The following is a 23,064-nucleotide window of genomic DNA, read 5'->3' as shown; positions in this document are numbered from 1 at the left end:
GAGAAAAAAAAATCTACCAAGGCTTTGATACATCCCACTGCTTTTTAGTAGCATCAACTCAAAAACAAAATGGAATTTGTTTATGGGCCTCGGTAATAACAAAGGTGGTGGATATGGCTAAGACTCCAAAGTGACTTTCCCTCACTTTGGAAAATAGTTCATTCAGGTGGGAATGAATCAACTATAGGAAGCAAGCCCACTGATGCATCTCATTCCTTGCCTTCTCTTCATCCCCCCCCCCCTATTGTCTCCAGAAAAACAGAAGCAGAGAAAAGCAATGAACAGAATTGGAGGTATGGTTGTCAGCATTGGTCTGGCCATCTTTGAGCCCATAATAATTTAGACTCTCCTGAATGAAGGGAAATATACATGTCCCAGGATAACATTAAGGTAAAGGTTCCCCTCGCACATATGTGCTAGTTGTTCCTGACTCTAGGGGGCGGTGCTCATCTTCATTCAAAGCCGAAGAGTTGGTGCTGTCCGAAGATGTCTCCGTGGTCATGTGGCTGGCATGACTAAATGCTGAAGACGCATGGAACACTGTTACCTTCCCACCAAAGGTGGTCCCTATTTTTCTACTTGCATTTTTACGTGCTTTTGAACTGCTAAATTGGCAGAAGCTGGGACAAGTAATGGGAGCTCACTCCGTTATGTGGTGCTAGGGATTCAAACTGCTGAACTGCCGACCTTTCTGATCGACAAGCTCAGTGTCTTAGCCACTGAGCCATCGCGTCCCTTCAGGATAACGTTGCAGGGGACCAAATATTTAGTCTTCTGAGCTTTCGGACTCGTGCTCGTTCCATTCTCAGGAAGCCTCTCTCTCAACAAAATTTAGGAGATAAGGAGAATGGAGAGAATTTAGACTCTCTCCATCAAGTGTAGGACTTGATAGCAAATTAGGAGGAACCATAACTTCAGAGACACTGCTCAATAAACATATTGGTTCCACACTACACAGATACTCTGCTTTATTGATCTGTAACCTACTGGAAGAGTTCCCAGACCTCTTGGGCCTGAATGAATTTAAACCACACAAGAGAAGAGAAAAGAAGGAAACAACCTTATTTAGTTAGGTTTTTTAGCTGGGATTTTAAAACCTCTGCAAATTACTGCTTGATTTTAAAATACAATTCAACTGCAATATTCCCAATATTCACATTCTAAGGGAAGTAGAAATCTCCTCCACTTTGGTAGAATTGTATAGGATATTTCAAATTCTTTCTAATTCCTGGGAATACATTGTGGGCACGAGTATCAATGATGCAAGAGATAGCTGACTATTTATAGCCTCGTCTGTTCTGTACAGAAGGCCAAGTCGAAAACAGCAATTTAAACCACCAAGGGTTTTAATACAGATTATTTTCAGTTCTTGGTTTGCAGGACTAGAGATAAGCCATTGCTTGCTACTTTTCTTCTTCTGTTTTCATGAAGAGTTTTATTTTCAATCTGCTTGATGCTAGCCTAGATTTCTAAGTTGTCTACAGCAGAAAATTATTGCCTGCATTAGACTTCTAGAAAACCGATGAAAGGCCACACATTTGGAGAATAATCTTTATTCCAAAGAGATTCAAGGCCAAAGTAGTTTTTTCTTTCAGGTCCTTGCAGCTTACAGCTCATATTTTTTAACCACCACAATATACCAGCTTTCAACATTCTACTAAACTGATATCAATCTGGTTTCTCTTCTTCAATCTTGTGTGTTCTTGTTCTGTCTAAATTGATACAGTGCCTACTTCCTACATATTATTTAAGATCTTTTGGGAGATATCCAATTTGTAACTCGTTCTGAGTAGCATTTATGCATTATGAAGGTTTATTTGCTGTTCCTTTGGGAACTGACTCTCTAATTTTGTTTTGCTTTGGTCTGTGCTGAATTTTGGAAATCTGGATGTTTTAGCACTTAAGAAGAAGCAATGAAATGGCCATAAAAGTATGTGCAGGTCTAAAGCACTTGAATTGGTCACCTAAATGAAAATATGTTTTTATGTTATACTGTAATACAATGTTGTTATAATATCCTCCATGATGGTATAGAACTCTTTTCAGCTGGTGAATTTTAGGAAGAGATCCTTTCTAGTATTTTCCCTTGGGATTTAACAGAAGCATGAGAAACAAGACAAGTGGCAGAGATCTCTGGAAAAAAAATGTTTGTGTGTGTGTGCTTGCCTGCCTGCCTGCCTGCCTGCCTGCCTGCCTGCCTGCCTGCCTGCCTGCCTGCCTGCCTGCCTACCTACCTACCTACCTACCTACCTACCTACCTACCTACCTACCTACCTACCTACCTACCTACCTATCTCTTGGCCAGCATGTAAAACAAGAACCATATGGGCTCAAATGTGACTGAAAAAGTTGTGCAAGAACACTACCCTTAAGACTTTCTTACAGATCATCTTTTCATTGTTTTAAATAGGAGAAGCCAATATTTTCTCACCAACCTCAAGCAGGAACTGGTGAAAAACACAGAGTAGGGGTTTTATATGACAATAGACTTTACCAATCTTTGAAAAGAGTGAATTCCTAAAATTATTATTTAGCAAATTTATTGGCCGCACATCTTACCACAGGGTAACTCTAGCTAAGAGGGAAGTTGGTAGATCTCCATGTCACAATCAGTCTCATGAAAGTCTCAGTGAATCATTTGTCAACAATCTTTCAATGGCTGGGCCACCTCCTTTTTTGTCACTGGAAGTTGTGGAATCTATTTGTAGAACATTTTCACAAGTTTCAGTCTCTCTCAATCTCTCTTAAAAAGATGCAAAAGGCTTAAAGAACAGTTTGCAAATTCACAAGGAGGCTGTGTGTGTGTGTGTGTGCACTGACCTGATTCCTTCCTTACGGAAGCGATGCTAGAGTTATAATTATCCCTTCATAGAGTTGCTATCCTGTTACAATGACGTTGTTTACTAACTTCCAACATACTAAAATATTACAAAAGTGTTTGTTTTAACTATTAATGTGTAATTTAGGGCAGTCTCAAATGCTGCAGCTCAATATGGAAATGAGACAGAATTGACAGAATTGACTGCCTCCTCCAAACTTGTCTGCTCTAGATAAATTGGATTACAAGTCCCCCAAATTTGTACTGAGCATAAATTAATGTTGACAATATTGGACAAAAATTACCTGAGTAACAGTGGATTGAACAACCACTAGAAGGGGATATCCAAACAGTTCTAGTGGTAATTAATCACACTGACTAAAGTCAACCTGGATGACCTCAAGATGGATGCATTTTAACACTCAGAATTCCAAGGAATAGATCTTTAAACGTCATATCTAACAAAACAATCTTTGATATTCTACAAACTGCCTGTTCCAGTTATTCAGGAGTGGGCTTCAAAAATTTAGCAATGGGTTCTCTGCCTGGTTGCTGGATGGGCGTGGCCATGGTGGGTGTGGCTTAGTCAGCCTCCTGCACCATGGCAGGGAGGGGCGTTTTCACCCTCCTCGGGCTCCGGAGGCTTTCCTTGAGGCTCTGGGAGGGCGAAAACAGCGTCTGCAGGGCTCCAGAGGCCCTCCGGAGTTTGGAAACAGACCCAAACTTCCAGAACCTCCGGGAGATCTGTGTTTTACCCTCTCTGAGCCTCTGTGAGGGCCCTGTACTTACCTGGCATCCCAAACGGGCCTCATGGAGACTCCGGAGAGGGGAGGGGCAGGGTCGGTGGGGCCAGTCAGGGATGGGATTTGTAGGTTCACTGAACTGGGAAGATCCTTAGCTAGAGGGTTGCTCGAACCCTTGCAAACCTGCAGCAGCCCACCCCTGCAGTTATTACATTTTGGAAACAGAAGGCTGCATTATACGGATGATATTAATGATCCAATCTCTCCTTTTTTTGCTTTTAGCCCTAGAAATAATTGTCAAATGTATGGATGGAACAAGGTATTCAAAGATTATTTGAATGTCACTTGTGAAAATGCTCTTACACATCTTCCTATATGTTTGCTGCTTATCCTAAACCCCAAGTTTATTTCATATGGATCAGAAACCAGGATGGTGCTTTCTTAGAGGTATTTCATGTATGCTATATATATATTGGTCTGTGTCTACCTATATATTTAAGTGACATAAACAATGCAGAAACCTAGACTATGGGATAGCTAAATCTTAAAAGGCTTCGGAATATGGATTGCATCTGGATGAATATTGTCTCTTTGCTATCAATACAGATAGTCCTCAACTTACAACCACAATGGGGTCCAGAGTTTCTGTTGCTAAGCAAGGCAGTTCTTAAGGTGAGTTTACTACCTTCCTTGCCATGGTTATAACTGCGTCACTGCAATTGTTAAGCAAATCATGAGGTTGTTAAACAAATCTGGGTTCCCCCATTGACTTTGCTTGTTGCAAATGGCAATCCTGAGGCCCCAGGTGTTATGACCATAATAGCAAGAGCACTTAGATTTATATACCACTTTACAGTGCTTTACAGCCCTCTCTAAGCGGTTTACATAGTCAGCATATTGCTCCCAACAATTTGGGTCCTCATTTTACCCACCTCGGAAGGATGGAAGGCTGAATCATCCTGGAGCCTGGTGAGGATTGAACTGGCAAATTGCAGACAGCCGGCAGTCAGCAGAAGTAGCCTGCAGTACTGCACTCTAACCACTATGCCACTGTGGCTCATCATAAAGAATTCATGATGTTTGCAAAGTGCCTGAACAGCAGTCACTGAACAAATGGCAAAAAGTAGAGGACTATCTGTACAGCTACCAGGTTAAAGTCTAAACTCAAAATAGGACCAGGGGAGGGGGCACGATCAAAACTCCTTATTTTGCAATCCAAAATGTGATCTGAATTAAAGAAAAAAATAATTGCTGTTTTCCTGTTCAGAATCCATTCCTTAGGCAACCACATATAACTTTTAATCTAATCTAAGAAGGGGATTCTCAAAGATAAATTTTATATATATATTATTTAAAGCTTGTAAGGTGCAAAAATTGCAGTCATTTTGGAATCGTGGTTTATGCCAGAAATCGTTTTTGAAACTGGGGACAGGAGAAAGAATATCCTATCCTGGAATATTCTAGGCTATCGGAAAGTGATGGCACCCAAAGCTATCCAAACCATTCATCATGAAAATTTCGACGTAGAAAGTGGGGGAAGGATGTTGGACAAGGCATTTGTTTCTTTCACCCACTGGTGAGTGATGATATTCTTAGCAGCCATGGAATAAAGCATGATCATGGGGAGGCTTTGATATTTGCTGATGAAGACAAAGGGCTCGGAGTGAATTACAACTGGTCTGCAGAGGTCATGATAGGAACCTCCCATGATGAAAAGGCAGTGGCTGGAGAGGGAAGCTGGAAGGACTGGTGAAATGATGCTGCTTGGTACAGAAAGGCTTCTGTCCCCCCCTTGCCTTGCCTTTTCACCATCAATACTACATTTTCTCCTCTGCCACTTTCACACAACACCATAACACACACAACACACAACACACAAAGACACAAAGACACACCTACACACACGGTTCTTCAATGGTTTTCATGCTCCCTTGTCATCTACCAAATAACGTTTACTTAATTCATACATAGGAGATTCCAATCAAAGAATTATAGGGCTGTATGGGACTGTGGAGGTCTTCCAATCCAACCTCTTTCCCAAGGCAGGAGTTCTTATGCTATCCAAATGCACACGCCCCTCTTTTCCCCCTAAAAGCAGTGGTGGGATTCAGCCAGCCCGCACCTATTCGGGAGAACCAGTTGTTAACTTTCTAAGCAGTTCGGGGAATCGGTTGTTGGAAGAAATCTCCTTTTGGTGTCGTCCCCCCCCCCCCACTTTACAAGCTAATCCTGTAAGGAAGGCAGGAAGGAAGGAAACATTCTGGTGTTGTTTCTAGCCTAATCTTTATTGCCCTGCTTACAGAAACCGCCTCTCCAGTTAACCCTTGTTACATTGTAACAGCTAAGGCCAAGTGCCCATTGATGTGAGTGATGTTGAGTTGGCCACGCCCACCCAGTCACATGACCACTGAGCCACACTTACCCACTCTGGTCATTAGAGCAAAAAAAAAATAGTTGTTAAATTATTTGAATCCCACCAATGAATCCAACCCCTTGCCAGGTAGGAGTTCTATCCAAATGCACCCATCCCCGCCAAAAGCCTCCAGCAATGGAGAACCCATAACTCTAAGAGACAAGCTGTTCCATTGGCTAATTGACCTCACTGATAGGAAATTGCTTTGTCAGGAAATTGTTCTCATTGAGTGACTGCCATTGGCATCTATGACTACCATTGCCCCTGCAGCTGATCTGCTATGATTTGGATATATTAAATATTTGGGACATGTGGCTCTCCCAACCTTCATCAGCTATGACTCACAGAAGCTACAGTCATCATAACCTTAAAGGTGAGATACTGGGAAAGGTAACTCAACAGCATTCAGAAGTCAAGCACCCCTGAAGAATTTGATGTTAAGCTAGAGGAACCAGACAAGTAGAAGATTCAAATGTTCTTATTGGGCCATGAGGGCAAAAATAGATGAACCAGTAGCAACCACAGAATCAGAAATACATATCTTTGCCCCTCCTTATGTACAATAGCCAACATGAACACATTGGCCCAAGTCTTTACAATCATTCCAAAGGTAGCCATCTAATGAGGATAGAGCCATATCTCAGTGGTACAGAATCTGCTTTTCACTCCAAAGAGCCCAGATTCAGATCCCAGATTGAGAAATGTTCATAGAGAGATAGATTAACAGAGTTGAAAGGGACCTTGTAGGTCATTTAGTCCAACATCCCACCCAAACAGGAGACACTACACCATCCCTGCCAAATGGCAGTCCAATTTCCCCTTGAAAGCCTCCAGTGATGAAGCTCCCACAACTTCTGAAGCAACTTCTATTCCATTGGTTGATTGCTCTCACTGTCAGAAAATGTCTCCTTATTTCTAGGTTGAATCTCACCTTGATCAGTTACCATCCATTATTCCTTGTCTGGCCTTAGGAAATAGCTTGACTCCTGTCTTCTCTGTGGCAGCCCCACAAATATTGGAATGCTGCTATCATGTCTCCCCTGGTCTTTCTCTTCACTAGACGAGCCATGCCCAGTTCCTGCAACTGTCCATCGTATGTTTTAGCTGCCAGTGTTCTAATCAACTGCTCTTTGCTCTTCTCTGCACTCTGTCTAGAGTCTCAATGTCTTTTTTACTCCTGCCACACACTGCTGGCTCATATTTAACTGGTTGTCCACTAAGACTCCAATGTTTAGATCCCAAAACCTGGAGACCTCTAGCAGTTAGTAAAGGTAAAATAAGGGGCTGACTAAGAAAGAAGCAATTTTGTTCATTCTTATGTATGGCTAAACAAGATCTGAAATTATATAGAAGAGAGAATAGCAATAGCAATAGCAGACTTATATACCACTTCATAGGGCTTTCAGCCCTCTCTAAGTGGTTTACAGAGTCAGCATATTGCCCCCAACAACAATCTGGGTCCTCATTTTACCCACCTCGGAAGGATGGAAGGCTGAGTCAACCCTGAGCCGGTGAGATTTGAACAGCTGAACTGCAGTCAGCTGAAGTAGCCTGCAGTGCTGCATTTAACCACTGCGCCACCTCAGCTCTAAGCATTAGACTAGGACTGGGCAGATCAAATCCCAATTTAGTTTATAGATCTTAGTAAGCAATTGTCTTCTCACGGCCCAGGGGAATGAAATTAGGGGATAACCCTATGCGAACCACCTTGAACTGTCAGAGGACAAGCAGGTAAACGAACAAACAAATCAATAATTGGGATTGTCAGTTTTACAGTTGCTTCTAGAATATGGTTCACAAACAGAGCATCCGTTCTTTAAAGTGCTAATTAAAGTTCTGTTTAACATACCCAATCGTGCTCCAAGGAGTATTCAGTTTGAAATATGCGGCCAAGATCTGTTTTCTGCTCTTGAGTATGGCTTCTAAGGTGCAAATTATTAGTCACCTGTGGCCATACCACCCACTCTCCCTTCCGACAAAAAGACACTGGAATAATTACTATAGAAGGAGGAAGGATATTATTACCCTAGAGGACCAATACACAATATCTTTCCAAAGAGCGTTCAATGGCTTATCCTTGAGCAGGTATTGTAAGAAACTATTACAAAGTCATCTTGATAGCCATAGCTCTTCCATGTAAAATGTTGGAATCAGTGCCATTTTGCAGAAATAAAATTGGCCACCAACTGGTACTAGGGTGCTGTCAAGGTGAGCTGCCACAAAACATTTCAAAGAATGCAACCCAATGAACCAAAACGGTGGCAGACCCTGGTGAGAGATCATGATCAAATTCTATATGCCTAGAATACTTTGCAAATCAAAGGGTCTCATTTTTACATGACTTCTCATATAAACGCTATGTAGAAATAGGCTACATATGTTTTTGGGAGGGGAACGATAGTTCAGCGCAGTGGTGAGATTCATTTTTTTTACTACCGGCTCTGTGGGCGTGGCCTTGTAGGCATAGTGTGGCTTTGTGGGCGTGGCTTTGCAGGCATGGCAGGGGAAGGTTACTGCAAAATCCCCATTTTCTCCCCACCCTACTAACCTGCTTTCCAGCTCCATTCTCCTGTTCAGGGCAACAACAGAAGATCAGCTAGGAGGCAGCAGGGGCGGGGCCAGCCTATTTGCCAGTTCTCTGAACTACTCAAAATTTTGGCTACCAGTTCTCCAGAACCTGTCAAAACTGGCTGAATACCACCCCTGGCTCAGCGGTTAAACATGCTAAGCTTGTCAGCTGGAAAGTTTGAAACCAGAGCACTGCCTGATGGGGTGAGCTCCCATTACTTGCCCCAGCTCCTGCCCACCTATCAGTTTGAAAGCATGAAAATGTGAGTAGATAAATAGGTACCACTTGGGTGGGAAGATAACAGTGTTTCATGTGTCTTGACATGTAGTCATGCTTGCCACATGACCACAAAAATGTCTTCGGACAACTCTGGCTCCCTCGGCCAAGAAATAGAGAGGAACACCATGCCTTAGAATCATACACAACTGGACAGGGGAAACCTTTACCTTTATATATGTTGCTTCTTTAACCCACCTTATAAACTAATTATGGGTGATTCCCAATCAATATTAAACCAGCATAAAAACCACATTAAAATGCTAAAAAATTAAAGACATTAACCACACTAAAAAACCCAAACAGTTTGTCTAAAGGGGCTGTTTTGTATTTGTTTGCCTAGAGGGAAATGCTTGGCTTGTCTATTTATTGGATTTGAATATTCAGCTCCAAGTGAATTGCCTTTGAATGGATTTTCTCAATTGCATCGGACACCTTCAAACTGAATCGACTTGAAGGTGACCTGATTTGCGAGGCATTTATGCATGTGCGAAGACACATCTTCAAAATCCCAAGTTGAAGAGCGTGCCAGGCCAGGAAGCCATCTTTTGCATGGGACCTTCAGGGCTGCCACATTGAACGCTGTGGGAAATTGGGAAGTTTTTTTTTAAAGTGGGACAGATATAGTCAAAATTTCTCAGAGAGTCAAGGTCATCCTGCCCTGCACTTGGAATGGTGTGACTGGGAAGCATTTCCAGTTAGGACGGACATGTGATGGACATGTGGGTGCCGAGCAGGGACTTGAACTTTCATTTGGGTTGGGGAAACCTGGATAATTTCAGATTCGGGTTTTCCCAGATGTGCCAATATTACATCTGTAATAAAACGGAACTTTGAAGAAGCTCAAGCCTCAGAGTCTTCTTTCATTGGGGGCGTTACTTGGATCCCTGACATAGTGGTAAATTCAAGTTTAAGTGTAGCCCCACCAACAGCTAAAGTTTAGTAGGATTCACCCCCACCCCCTTCTCATGTCACTGCAATCATGCTAAAAAAATAACACATGTTTTTAATATAGGTTTAATATTTTTGCAGAATTGTTCAGAAGAAGTTAGACGTGCGCAACAAAGCACAAATGAGCTCCCACTGCTAGGAGTTCAATTCTGACCACCTCAAGGTTGACTCAGCCTTTCAAGATCAGTAAAATGAGGACCCAGATTGTTGGGGGCAATTTTCTGACATTATAAACTGCCCAGAGAGTGTTGTAAAGCACTGTGGGGCAGTATAAGTCTAAGTGCTATTGCTATTATAATGTTTTGGCCACACTTAGCTCGTTTCCAGCTTCCACTTCTCTCTCTCTCTCTCTCTCTCTCTGCTGGGGATGATATGCAAAGAGTGCTTACATTGTAAACTGCCCAGAGAGTGCTATGGGGCAGTTTATAACATTGAATGCTATTGCTATGTGAATTAGGGAATGGCTTAGCAACGTGGCTGATATAGAAGAGGGTCTGAGGCTGAAATCACTGGTTTCTCCAGCTGCTAAAAGATAAATAACTCTGCAAATTGGAACTGGAGAAGAGCATGCCTAAAACTGCCTAAAGTAAACCTAAGCACTGCATCATCCACCACATTGTCAATGAAGGATTCTAAATCATGGCCACACGGAAAAAAAAATGTGTTAAGAAGGAGAACATTGCTTTAAAATGAAAAGAGAATTTTCAGCTTCCTTGGCTTTTGCCAATATGATGAGAAGGCAGCGTTCTGAGGACATGTCCTATTAAAACTAATTTACTGGAGTATCTATGTATGGCCCATGGTTAGGCAGATGAGTTCTCAATATGAGAAATGGCTCTGTTGAGAAAAAAAAACCTCTGAAATTCAGTCTAAAGCATTCCATTAGCACATGTAACTGAACATGTTCTGTAGGCCAGCTCAGGATGTGTGTTTGAAGCATGTCTCAAAGCCAGGGGTTTGCAGGGGTTCAGGAGAACCTCTAGCTAAGATTCTGTGCAGTTCAGAGAACCCCCAAATCCACTCCTATCTGGCCCTGCCGACACGGCCCCACCCCTCCCAGGAGTCCCCACATGGCCCGTTTTGGATGCAGGTAAGTGCCGGGCGCGCACGGAGGCTCTGGGAGGGTGAAAAATGGGGCTGCCGGAAGTTCGAGAAGGCCGGAAACAGGCCCATTTCTGGCCTCCAGAGGGAGACTGTTTTTGTCCTCCTGGAGGCTCAAGGAAAGGCTTCGGAGCCCGGGGAGGGCAAAAATGGAGGCTGACTAGGCCATGGCCACACCCACCCAACAACCAGGCAGAGAACCCCTTGCTGAACTTTTTGAAGTTCATCCCTGCTCAAAGCCCTGATTGACTGGTACCAGTGCTTGTTTAAGTTAAAAAAAATTGTAAACTTGGAAAAAATATCTAGTGAGATTCTCGGCCATCCAGGTCATGTGACAGGCCTGCATTTATATTCCTTTTAGAATTTTGGCCTGCCACACTTTCTCTTATTTCATTATGCTGTTTCATTAGTATAGTTGATGGGAGGGGGGAATAGACAGGAGTGAGATTGTGGAATGTATTGTTTTCATTCTTTACTAGAAGCCAAGGTCATCCTTTGTCTCCCCACCAGTACACCTGACCGGAAGAAGCTGGGTGTGGATGCCAGCATGGAAGAAGAAGATTGGACCATGTGATGAATTGTGGGTGTGGGGACAAGATCATGAACTTTTAACTGGGTGGAATTCTGATGTCATTTCCAGTATTGGGATTAACACAGATGTGCCTAAGATGTCTGCTTTATTAAATTGGAACAAAAAGGATCGTTTTGCCTTGGACTCTGATTTAATTCTACATGATACTTGGAACACTGACATCATGGTTGTCCCAAAAGTGCCTTTTCAACAGGCAAATTGATTTGGGGGGGGGGGCTATTTTCCCCTTGAAAATGTTTTAATTCTCATCCAAGAAGCTTCTTCAGTTTATTGGAGATGAGAAGCTAAATATTTTCAAGGGGAAAAGAAATATCAAGAAAGTCCAGTTGTTTTTTTGGAAAAGCACCTTTTGGGGGTAAACCAGAAAAGGAAGGAGAAGAGGCCCATAAAATCCCATTCTCTGACATTTCTACAGCAAAGATCCTTCAGCCTTTTTAAAGTTTAGGTGGAAATCATGCAATGTCTACTAAGAGGATATCTTCCCTACACTAATTCCTGCTATTGCCTTGTAACACGTGATGCATTTTTCCAGAATTGCACATTTTGTTTTCTCTGGACGTCTTATAGGCACGGAGCCATTCCAAATGACAAAACACTTAAGTCTGATAAACTGAAATGGGCACAGATCCAAACGCTTTGGAACGCTTTCCCTCCCCTTACTTTATGCACACAGAGCAAATGGGAAGTGGAGGGGGATCATTTAAGCAAAGTGAAGGAAGATAATCTCAGGAGAGGAATGGAATAAAGAGCTGCATTAAGTTGAGCTACAGCCTGTGACAAGCCAGTGGAGGTTCCCTGGTGGTTATTATGACCCCGAGATGCTCTCCTAAGAGGATATGAGGAACATTTATTTCTCACAATGCACGGAGACCACCTCAGAGGCTGAGGAAGCACAGCCAAGTCAGTTAAATCCCTCTAAGACTGTCTCCAGTTGAACTAAGGCAATGCTGTGTGAGAGTACACCAAAGTCAAAGGCTACATATCCCAAAACATTTGCAAGAGGACAGAACAGAACAGAATAATAGAGTTGTAAGGGACCTTCGACTTGGAGGTCTTCTGGTCCAGCAACCTGTTCAACCAGAAGACCCTATACCATTTCAGTTTTGGCTGTCCAATCTCTTCTTAAAATCTTCCAGTGATTCAGCACCCACAACTACTGAAGGCAACCTTGTTTCACTGGTTAATTGTTTTCACTCTTTCTCCTTGTTTCTAGGTAGAACATCTCTTTAACAAGCTTCCAGCCATGCTTCTTGTCCTGCTTTCTGGTGCTTTGATAAATAGATTTACCCTCCTCCCTCTCTTCCCTGTGTCAGCTCCTAAAACATTGGAACACTGCTATCATGTCACCCTTGGTCCTTTTTTCACTACACTATTATATATTTTGTTATATTATATAGTATATTTGGCCAGAGAGAATACAGACATATCTTGCTCCTGTCCAACTACCGAAGACTGACCTTAGTATGAAATAACACCCCAAAGAAGAGCTGTTGTGTGCTAATATTAAAGGACTAGAAAAAGTAAAATTGCATTGTTTGTGGCTAAAGGCTGGACATTCACTGTGAAATATACATACAGGAAATTATATGCTTGGATCATTTGAAACGCCACCTTCACACAACATGAATAAAAATATGAAGTCCCCTGGTTCTTTTAAGAGTATTTGCCCCATACATCAAATGCATACTTGAAGGTATTAGAAGTGTTGCAAGACTCCAGCCCAGGGGTGAAATTCGACCGGATCCGACCGGTTTGGGCGAACTGGTAGGGACGATTTGAATCAGTTGACCAAACTGGTAAAATTCACCCCTGGTTGGCCCCGCCCAGTCACCCGTGTGGTCATCTGGTCTCGACAGATGACATGTTTGACCCCTCCATCAGGCTCAGCCTGGTCATCTCCTACCACGAGTACCTTATTTATCTCCCATCTTCACTTTAATCTAGACTTTGGGGAACACATTCAAATGATCCCAAACAAAGCACATGTGCATGTCAACTCCATATCTGAAGTGCTATCAATTTGGGCAAATATATTAATATCCACTGAAGATCAACTCCAGCAAAAAGGTGCATATGGAATATCTTTTGCCCAGTAATTATAATTTATACTCATCTATCATAGATGGAAGAAAATCCCAGTAGAATGAATGGCATATTTTACTTTGATCTTGAGAAAATCTCTCACCTAAAGTAGCCAGCATTGTCAAACAGGGTATAGATATTCCTTGACTTAGAACAGATCATTTAGTGACTGTTCAAAGTTACGATGGCACTGAAAAAAGTAACTTTTTCACACTTGTGACCATTGCAGCATCCCCATGGTCACATGATCAGAATTCAGACACTAGGCAGCAATTCACTTAACAACTGTGCCAGAAAAAGTTGCAAAATGGGACAAAACTCACTTAATGACTCTCTCACTCAGCAACAGAAAGTTCGGGATCAATTGTGGTTGTATGTCAAGGACTACCTGATACACAACCCAGTGGCTTATGACATTATGAATCTCCTCCAAAACTGGGTATGATTCCTCAAAACCTCTCCCAAAATTACCCACCAAACTGTAATTTTTAATGTAAAGGAAAGGGGGAAATATCTGTATGCAGTCATATTAACTGGATTATTGTTTGTTTGTGTTAGCCTTGCCTACTTTTCTCCTTGGAATCCAAGCACTTGAGTGACCTCTAAAATGTGATTCAAAGATCATGGACAGTCTTAAGCCTCCCAAATATCTCGAGCAACAATTGTCTGTGTATAATTTCAAGATAGCTAACTTTCAAGACACCCCAGTTGTTTGGCTGTTCCATCATTATCACTACATCTTTTCTCTTATCTCTACTGTTCCTTTCCAAGCTCTGCTTTTATTATTTTTACAGTCTCTGTGTGGGATCCACAGGAAACATGTATCTTGGCAGTTACTGTGGCCCACACTTTTCAAATCTTCAAAGGAATAGAAAACTACCAACTAAAAAGGAAGCATTTGTTCCTAGGCTCCCACTATAGAAGTAGCTCTGATTTTTAACAGATTAACAGAGTTGGAAGGGACCTTGAAGGTCATCTAATCCAACCCCCTGCCCAAGCAAGAGATCCTACACAGTGGTGGGATTCAAAATTATTTACTACCGGTTCTGTGGGCTTGGCTTGGTGGGTGTGGCTTGGTGGGCATGGCAGGGGAAGGTTACTGTAAAATCCCTATTTCCTCCTGATCAGCTGGGACTCAGGAGGCAGAGAATAGATGGGAGCAGAGCCAGTCAGATGGTATTTACTCCGAATGACTCAAAATTTCTGATACTGGTTCTCCAGAACTGGTCAGAATCTGCTGAATACCACCTCCAACCCTACACCATTTCTGACAAATGGCAGTCCAATCTCTTCTTGAAAGCCTCCAGGGATGAAGCTCTCACAACTTCCACAGGCAACTTCTGTTGCATTGGCCGATTGTTCTTACTGTCAAAAAATTTCTTCTTATTGCTAGGTTGAAAGGATCTCTCCTTGATCAACGTCCATCCATTATTCCTTGTCTGGCCTTCAGGTGCTTTGGAGAATAGCTTGACCCCCTCCTCTCTGTGCCAGCCCCTCAAATATTGGTATATTGCTATCATGTCTCCCATGATCCTTCTCTTCACTAGACTAGCCATGCCCAGTTCCTGCAACTGTCCATTGTATGTTTTAGCTGCCAGTGTCCTAATCAACTGGGTTGCTCTTCTCTGCACTCTGTCTAGAGTCTCAACGTCTTTTTAATAGTGTGGTGACCAAACAGGATGCAGGATTCTAGGTGTGGCCTTATTAAGGCTTTATAGAGTGATACTACTTCCTTACTTGATCTTGATTGCATCCCTCTGTTAATGCCATTTTTTTTACTTCCGCCACACACTGCTGGCCCATATTTAACTGGTTGTCCACTAAGACTCCAATGTTTAGATCCCAAAACCTGGAGACCTCTAGCAGTTAGTAAAGGTAAAATAAGGGGCTGACTAAGAAAGAAGCAATTTTGTTTGTTCTTATGTATGACTAACCATTCTTCATTTGTTTTAGCATACAGTCCCCTAATCATCCTGCACCTTTTCTAGAGTCTCAACATCTTTGTTATAGTGTGGTGACCAAAACTGTATGCAGTATTCTAGGTGTGGTCTTACTAATTTATTCCAGCCTTGCAATCTTGCATATATCTAACATTCTTCTTGTTGATATTCTTTCCCACTTCATTTTTTAAATCTAGCCAAATCACCAGCCATGTTCTTATTTGTTCCCATCTAAGCCAGGATGAATTTACACATATGTCTGGCAGTAGCAGCCTTCTTCCCTTGCTTATTAGCTGGTGAGATTCATTCCTTGCTCCTTCTCTTTACAGATAAGCACCAATATTGTAAAAATCCAGCGGAGAGCCGCTACCTAATCATCTTTCTCTTCCACAACACCTATTGTTTGTTTGTTTTTTAATTACAGTTGGCGTTATTAATTTTAAAAAAACGGTGCATTCCTGACTCTAAGCTTCAGCGAGCAAACCTCAATGTTCACTCTTCTTGACTCTTGCAGTCAAAAGTTGTATTTAGCCATTCACAAATAGAAATAATAGAAGCAGTAGTCTTGTTTATTTATAGACTGTGTCTCCCACGATATACTGGCTCTGGTTAATGAGTGAAAACTTTTTTCTCAAGTTATATAGGACGTTGGTTCATAGCGTAACCAAGAATATTTGATTTTCACAATAGACCAAAGTACAAAATCCAAGCTACAGTAAACAGGAAGAAATCTCAGCATGTTGACCATCCAGGTTATTAGTTTTTTAATTAACTTGATTAAACCTGTGCAAATGTAACCTTTTCTCAGCACTGGAGAAGGGAACAATGGACAAGATGGGTGAAAAGCTTACCTTGGAAATTAAATTCACAACAATCCTGCAGCAAATTAATTGTTCTGACTGAGGCTTCCCAAGAGCATGAAGCAAACTCCTTGTCCCAACAAAAGTCCCTTTTATTAATTTACTGTGAGATCTGCCATTCACATCCAGCAAAGACTTTCAAGGGAGGTTTTACAGTCACAGACCTTATCTGGCTTGGAGTGCTGCCAGGCCGATATCTGCAAAACTTGGCAAGGAGTCTTGCAGAATCACAAGCCAATTAAGTGAACTAATTGTCTCCTGCAAACTCCACTCCCCTTTTGCTCCTCTTTTATTTCCTTTGGGGGGAGCCATTCATCGTCTGGCCTTGCTCCCCAAGTTGACCCCTGTTCTTTAGCTGTTCCCTTCATCTAGCAACTCTGTGCATGTGCTCACTTTTCTGTGCACATGCTCACTTTTTTCTTTCTTTCTTTACAATAGGCAACCAGCACATAACAAGAGGGGAAACCGCGTCAGGAAAAATGATGCTTAAGAGGCAGAATTAGAGCTTCTCCTTATGGGGTGGTTGCCCCGAAATGATGCAAACTCACAAAGTGATAAAAGGGCACTGCCTGGGCTACTAGGTAGTTCTTTAAATTTCTCCACTCAAATTAGGGCGAGAGCATGTAGGGCAGCCTCACCGCTCTGCTTAAAAAGTTATTTTGCATTTCATTCCCCGGCAGTTGGATGGAAAAATGAATTGCTTTCCTGTTTTTCAAAGAATATTTTACCATAAGGTCAGGTTGCCCTTTCTTTCTTTATTATAAAAGAGGTGTCCTTGAGCGAGAATATAAGAGCATCCTCTTTTTCACTGCACGATCATCTGTCCAATGGTCAGCATCCTGTTGACTCCCAATGCAGTTTCATTCAGTACCAAAGGTAATAATCGGAGTGGGGTGGGCGGGGAAGAAGTTCTCTTTTTTAAATCAAGGAACTTGGGGCATTTGGCACAGTGGACTGACGGAGAGTCACATCATCAGAAAGATTTTCAGGGTTTGCTGGAACCTCACCACAATAAAGAGAGAGCTGAAAAATGGCATTGAAGAAATGTTCAGCTATTAATCCTTGAATACTGCTCACCTGGCTGGAATCCACACTGTATATCGGACATTAATACAATAGAGAGGGTCCAGAGGTATTTCACAAGAAGAGTACTTAACTCATCTGCTTGCAATAAAATACCTTATGCCACCAGGCTTGAAAATTTGGGCTTGGACAATCTGGAACTGCGCCACCTATGGTCTGACCTAAGCATAGTACATAAAATTGTCTGCTACAACATCCCTGCCAATGACTACTTCTGCTTCAACCTGCAATAATACATGAGCAAACAATAGATACAAACTCAAAGTAAACCGTTCCAAACTCAATTGCAGAAAATACGACTTCAGCAATAGAGTGGTCAATGCCTGGAATGCTCTACCTGATTCCGTTGTTAGTTCCTAAACTCCCATATCGTTAACCTTAAAGTGTCCACTGTGGACCTCACACGTTTCCTAAGAGGTCCCAACATTCCCACCGTCTCTGTCCTATTGTCTCCATTGATATGTACTCATTTTATATGTTCATGACCATGTTATACTTCTTTATATCCATCTATTTATACCAATCTCGTGCAAAAATGCCCATGTCTATACTAATACCTGTTACCTTGTACACGTTGACAAATAAATAAATAAATACATAAATAAATACTTTCTGAGCATAAGACAGAAATACTAAAGTGTTTTTTTAAAGGAAAACTGCAGAACAGATCTTGGCATAGTGTTAATCTTTGGGCAGCAAACAGGTAGGACACAGCCACACCTGAAGAAGGTGGCCCCTGTTGTTTAGTGAAGCACTGGCAGTTGGAGATGTGACACAAACAGAATGCCTACATTTTGCAAATACACCCGTGCCATAAGAATCCCGACTTTCAAACTGAAAGGTTTGCCAAAAGCAACATAATCCCTGCCATTCTGACTCCGTGAAGGGTGAATCATGGCAAATGGATTATTTTTTCATTAGCTTGAGTCATTTCGCTGCTCATCCAAGCAGCTTCATCAATCAGAGCAAGACAGTTAGGCAGAGAGACGTTGGAATGCACCAACTTGCCACACCAATTTCAGGGCTTTCCTCCCCCAAAATGTGTTCCGATATGTCAATGAAGACTCTTGGTCACCCAGGCAAAAGTGTTGAATCATGGCATACGGTTTAATGTTTTGTCAGCTTGAGACATTTCGCTGCTCATCCACGCAGCTTCATCAGTCAGAACAAGTCAGCTAGGCAAAGAGTTGCCCTTGGCTGAGCAGCAAAACCTCTCAAGCTAAGAAAAATAGCAATATCAACAGCACTTAGACTAATATACCACTTTACAGTGCTTTACAGCTCTCTCTCAATGGTTTACAGAGTCAGCCTACTGCCCCCAACAGTCTGGGTCCTCCTTTTACCCACCTAGGAAGGATGGAAGGCTGATTCAACCTTGAGCCTGGTGGGATTTGAACTGCCAAATTGCAAGCAGTCAGCAGAAGTGGCCTGCAGTACTGCACTCTAACCACTGTGCCACTGTGGCTCAAAAATTGGTCCAGTTGCCATGATTAAACCTTCAAACACCTTTGCCTGGGTGACTGAGACTCTACAATGACTCTGTGATGTGTTTTGAAACTCAGAAGATTGGGATATTTTTATGAAGAAGCATACTTGTGTCAGGAAGTGGTACAGCTGAATCTTTGCCCTCAATTCCCATTAAGGATACAACAGCTGCCACTGTAACAAGGGGTGCTATGGAACTAAATATGCGCAACATGAGTTTTACTGTCCACATTGTAATTTCATTCATCAAACTTCAATGTCAAATAGTCCTCCCTTTGCCAGCTAAGTTCTGCTAATTACTTGGTCACTTTAGTTCTTGGAACAATGGTCCTGATGAAGTTAGATGAGCATGAAGAGGACTTTAGTGGGCAACACCGCACGCTGTCTCACACACCCTAAGCTAGAGAAAGCAATACATCTGGAACAGAGATTTGCATAACAGTATACCAGTTGATAGGCATCAAAACTGGCAACAGCCAAGGTCTGAGTTGCTGTGGCATTTTGCTTCAAAATAAACTGGGATTGAGCAAACCACTTGTGAACAAAGTAGTCACAGCTGCCATGTCTGAAGCAGAAGAGGGAAACAGCACAGGTAAAATGGAAACAAGGATATGCAAGATGAGACAGAGGTCCTTGGTGCTCACTATGCCTGCTTGTTTTCTTGTAGACATTTCAATACTGAAACAAGGTGACATCATCCATGCTAGTGAGGAGTCCTAGCTCCCATACAGTATATAAACAAAGAGCCAACCCCACTCCCTTCTAGCACTGATGACGTTACCTAGTTTGGTAAGGAAACATCTGCAAGAAAACAACCATGCCCAGAGAGCACCAAGGACCCCTCATTTCAACCCTGAACTACAAATATTCTCCTTTAAGATGAGATAGGTGGGAGAAAAATGTCTTGATTAGAAAAAGAATTATATAAAGTAAGTATACGTAGAAACAGAATAATTCTATTTTTCTTTGGTTAAAAGGGATAAGATGCACAACCTGACTTCAGCAGAAAAATTTAGAGATCCTTTCTACAGGCATCTTTCTCTCCCCTCCTCACTTTTATACCCCCTTACCAAATTAAATCAAAGTGTTGATCTAACACTTGGCCAAGGGCTGATGCAAACTCCAAGAGAAAGATGGATGAACAAGCAGGGCACTGGATGGGATGAGTTACGTGGAGGTTGTTGGACAACAAGACACTAACAAGCCAGATATTAAATACAGTCTCCTCATCAAGAGCGAGCTTGGTGGTTTGAAAACTAAAATAAAATAAAGCAAACTCGACAGTAGTGTTGTTTGTTAATCATCAGTTTCATTATTTTCAGGCAGAAGCCCTTTAAAAGAAACCCACAAGTTTGGACCCTGTGCAAGGACCCTGTGTTCCTTTCATCAATTTGCTCTTGAGATCATCAAATAAACGAGGGAGGATGTAATGTTTCCTTAGGAAACATTCAACAGTGGGTACATTGATCATGCCACTTAGCTAGCTGCCATATGAATTATTTACAAAAAGAAAACTCCTTCTGAAATGATTCCCCATGCTCAGATCCATTGTTCAGTTCAAGAACCATTTCCCAACAGGATAGAGAGTAACCTGTTCCACAGGAACAAATAATAATAATACCCTAAACCAATAAATAGAGCAGATGCATAAAACACCTACTGTTCTACAAATGGTAAGCTTTTCACATGCTTACAACTAACCAAATGGTGTGGGTATATAACTCAGTGGCTGAAGAAATCTTTGACACAGTTCCATTGAAGACCTGTATACTGCACAAGACACAAAGAGAACTGTGAAAATATCTACAGACTCCTCATATCCTGGACATGAATTGTTTCAACTTCTACCCTCAAAACGATGCTATAGGGCACTGCACACCAGAACAACTAGACCAGAGGTGGGTTAATACCAGTTTGCACCAGTTTGGTAGAACCGGTTCGTCAAATCTACCGAACCGGTTAGAAGAGGTTTCACCAGTGGACCCGGAAAGCAGGCCACACCTACAGAAGAGGTTCCAAAAATTTTTGAAACCCACCACTCACTCACACTCACACATACACCCACACACACATACACACACACACACACACAGAGAGAGACAGACAGACAGACTCACACAGAGAGAGAAAGAGAAAGAGAAAGAGAAAGAAAGGAAGAAAGGAAGAAAGAAAAAAAGAAAGAAAAAGTGAGAGAGAGATGAAAGAAAAAAAGGAAAAAGGGACAGAGAGACAAAAGGAAGGAGAGAGAGAGGAGAGAGAGAGAGAGAGAGAGAGAGAGAGAGAGAGAAAGAGAAGAGAGGGAAAGAAAACACATGGCTGGCAAGCCACTCCCACCAGGTCACATGGCCAGCAAGCCACTCCCACAAAGGAGGCCACACCCACAGAGTAGGTTCAAAAAAAATTTGCAACCTACCACTGAACTAGACACAAGGATAGTTTTTTCCCTGAATGCCATCACTCTGCTTAACAGCTAATCCCCACAACACTGTCAATAATTTACTAAGAATGTATTACTATGATTCTTCTCCATCTTTCTAGTATCTATCTCTCCCCACTTATAAGTATAACCATGTTGCTTTTATCTTTCAATTTATATTGTTTTTATTTGTTTCCTAGTATGATTGAATAGCTTCTTAGTAACCTTGACTATAACTAAGTGTTTTATCTTTTTATTCTTGATTAATGTATTTTATTCTCCTTATGTACACTGAGAGCATATGTACCCAAGAGAAATTCCTTGTGTGCCAATCACACTTGGCTAATAAAGAATTCTATTCTATTCTATTCTATTCTATTCTATTCTATTCTATTCTATTCTATTCTAGTACATTATTATAAAACACAAGTAGTATATTATATTATTTGGGTGCAGTTGTATTTGTGTGGTATTGACCAGACTCTGATGATCAAGAGAATAAACCTTTAAAAATAAAGAAAAAGAAAAAAAAAATCTATATTAACAATGTTTTCTAAAATTTTGATGTTGATAAGTATAAAGTTGCTTACATTTTACATCTAGAGCTCAATGTAGCATTAACTGCAAAGCACATTAAATTATTTGATACATATGAGAGTGGTTTCTATCTTAACCATAATCCTTAATGCTAAATTCTCTCCTGTATTGTTACTTATTGTTGTTTATGCATATTAAAGTGGGAAAAGAACAATGACTGTGTACATCTTTTGAGAGTATATATAATTATATACTCCACTCCAAAGTTCAATCCTCAATTTTTGGAAACTTTCCAAGGTTGATGTGCTGGGAAATTGTTGTTGTTCAGAACACAGGAGAAGCATCCAGAATAATAATAGATGGAAAAATAATCAGATGCTGTAAAATATAGCTTCAGATGTTTTTTCTGGAAATTTTGCAAGTTAAATCTTTAGCTTTGAAAACAACAACAACATTTTTTTATTACAGTCTCAGACCAGCGCCAGAACAAATAAAAGCACTCAGTATATATAGACTTAAAACTAATAGTGTAAAATAATAAATAACAACTAAAATATATAATAAAACCCAGTGTCAATTGTACATGGTCTGACTATAAGATAGTTGCAATCCCTAAACTGTGTGGCCCTTTGTAGGTTCAACGCTAAAAGGGAAGTGACTAATCAGTGCAAAGAGTTTGCCACAATTTTTATATAACATCACAATGGTGGAGAAGATATGTGCTTACGACGAAACCCCAATGCTGCTGCGGTGTAGTTATGGACTGTTCATCCTTAAGCAGCCACTGGAGATAGATAGTATCAGAACGGCCAGAATACCTAGCAGTTATTGGCTGAATCTGTTTTTCCTAATCTCCATATAAAAGAAACATCTAAGGAGAATGTGACCCACAGTCTCCACCTCTCCTGAGCCACAGGGAGCTATGAAAACATTCATTTTTCAATGTGCTTCCTTAAAGTCTCCACCTCTCCTGAGCCACAGGGAGCTATGAAAACATTCATTTTTCAATGTGCTTCCTTAAAGTAGCATTTGTAATGTCCACAAACCTGTGAAGTAGATGGAATTGAGTAGCAAATATCTAAGGGAGCTTCATTCTTGAGTAGGAGTCTTAACAATAGCCATATCAAAGAGCATTCTAACACAATTGGTCCTTATAGATCTCAAGTACAGTTCATAGTGTGAGTCTACGTGCTTCTGT

General features: G+C 41.4%; 1 protein-coding gene across 1 annotated transcript in view; it reads right to left on the bottom strand.

Moving 5' to 3' along the window:
* The window catches only part of NTRK3 (neurotrophic receptor tyrosine kinase 3), a 477,242-nt gene that overhangs the window by 142,584 nt on the left and 311,594 nt on the right, over nucleotides 1–23,064 (bottom strand). The gene's annotated exons all lie outside the window — the stretch shown is intronic.

The sequence above is a fragment of the Thamnophis elegans genome, chromosome 16 (assembly GCF_009769535.1).
Source record: "Thamnophis elegans isolate rThaEle1 chromosome 16, rThaEle1.pri, whole genome shotgun sequence".
NCBI classification, from domain to species: domain Eukaryota; kingdom Metazoa; phylum Chordata; class Lepidosauria; order Squamata; family Colubridae; genus Thamnophis; species Thamnophis elegans.
This window is presented reverse-complemented; position numbering and strand designations above follow the sequence as displayed.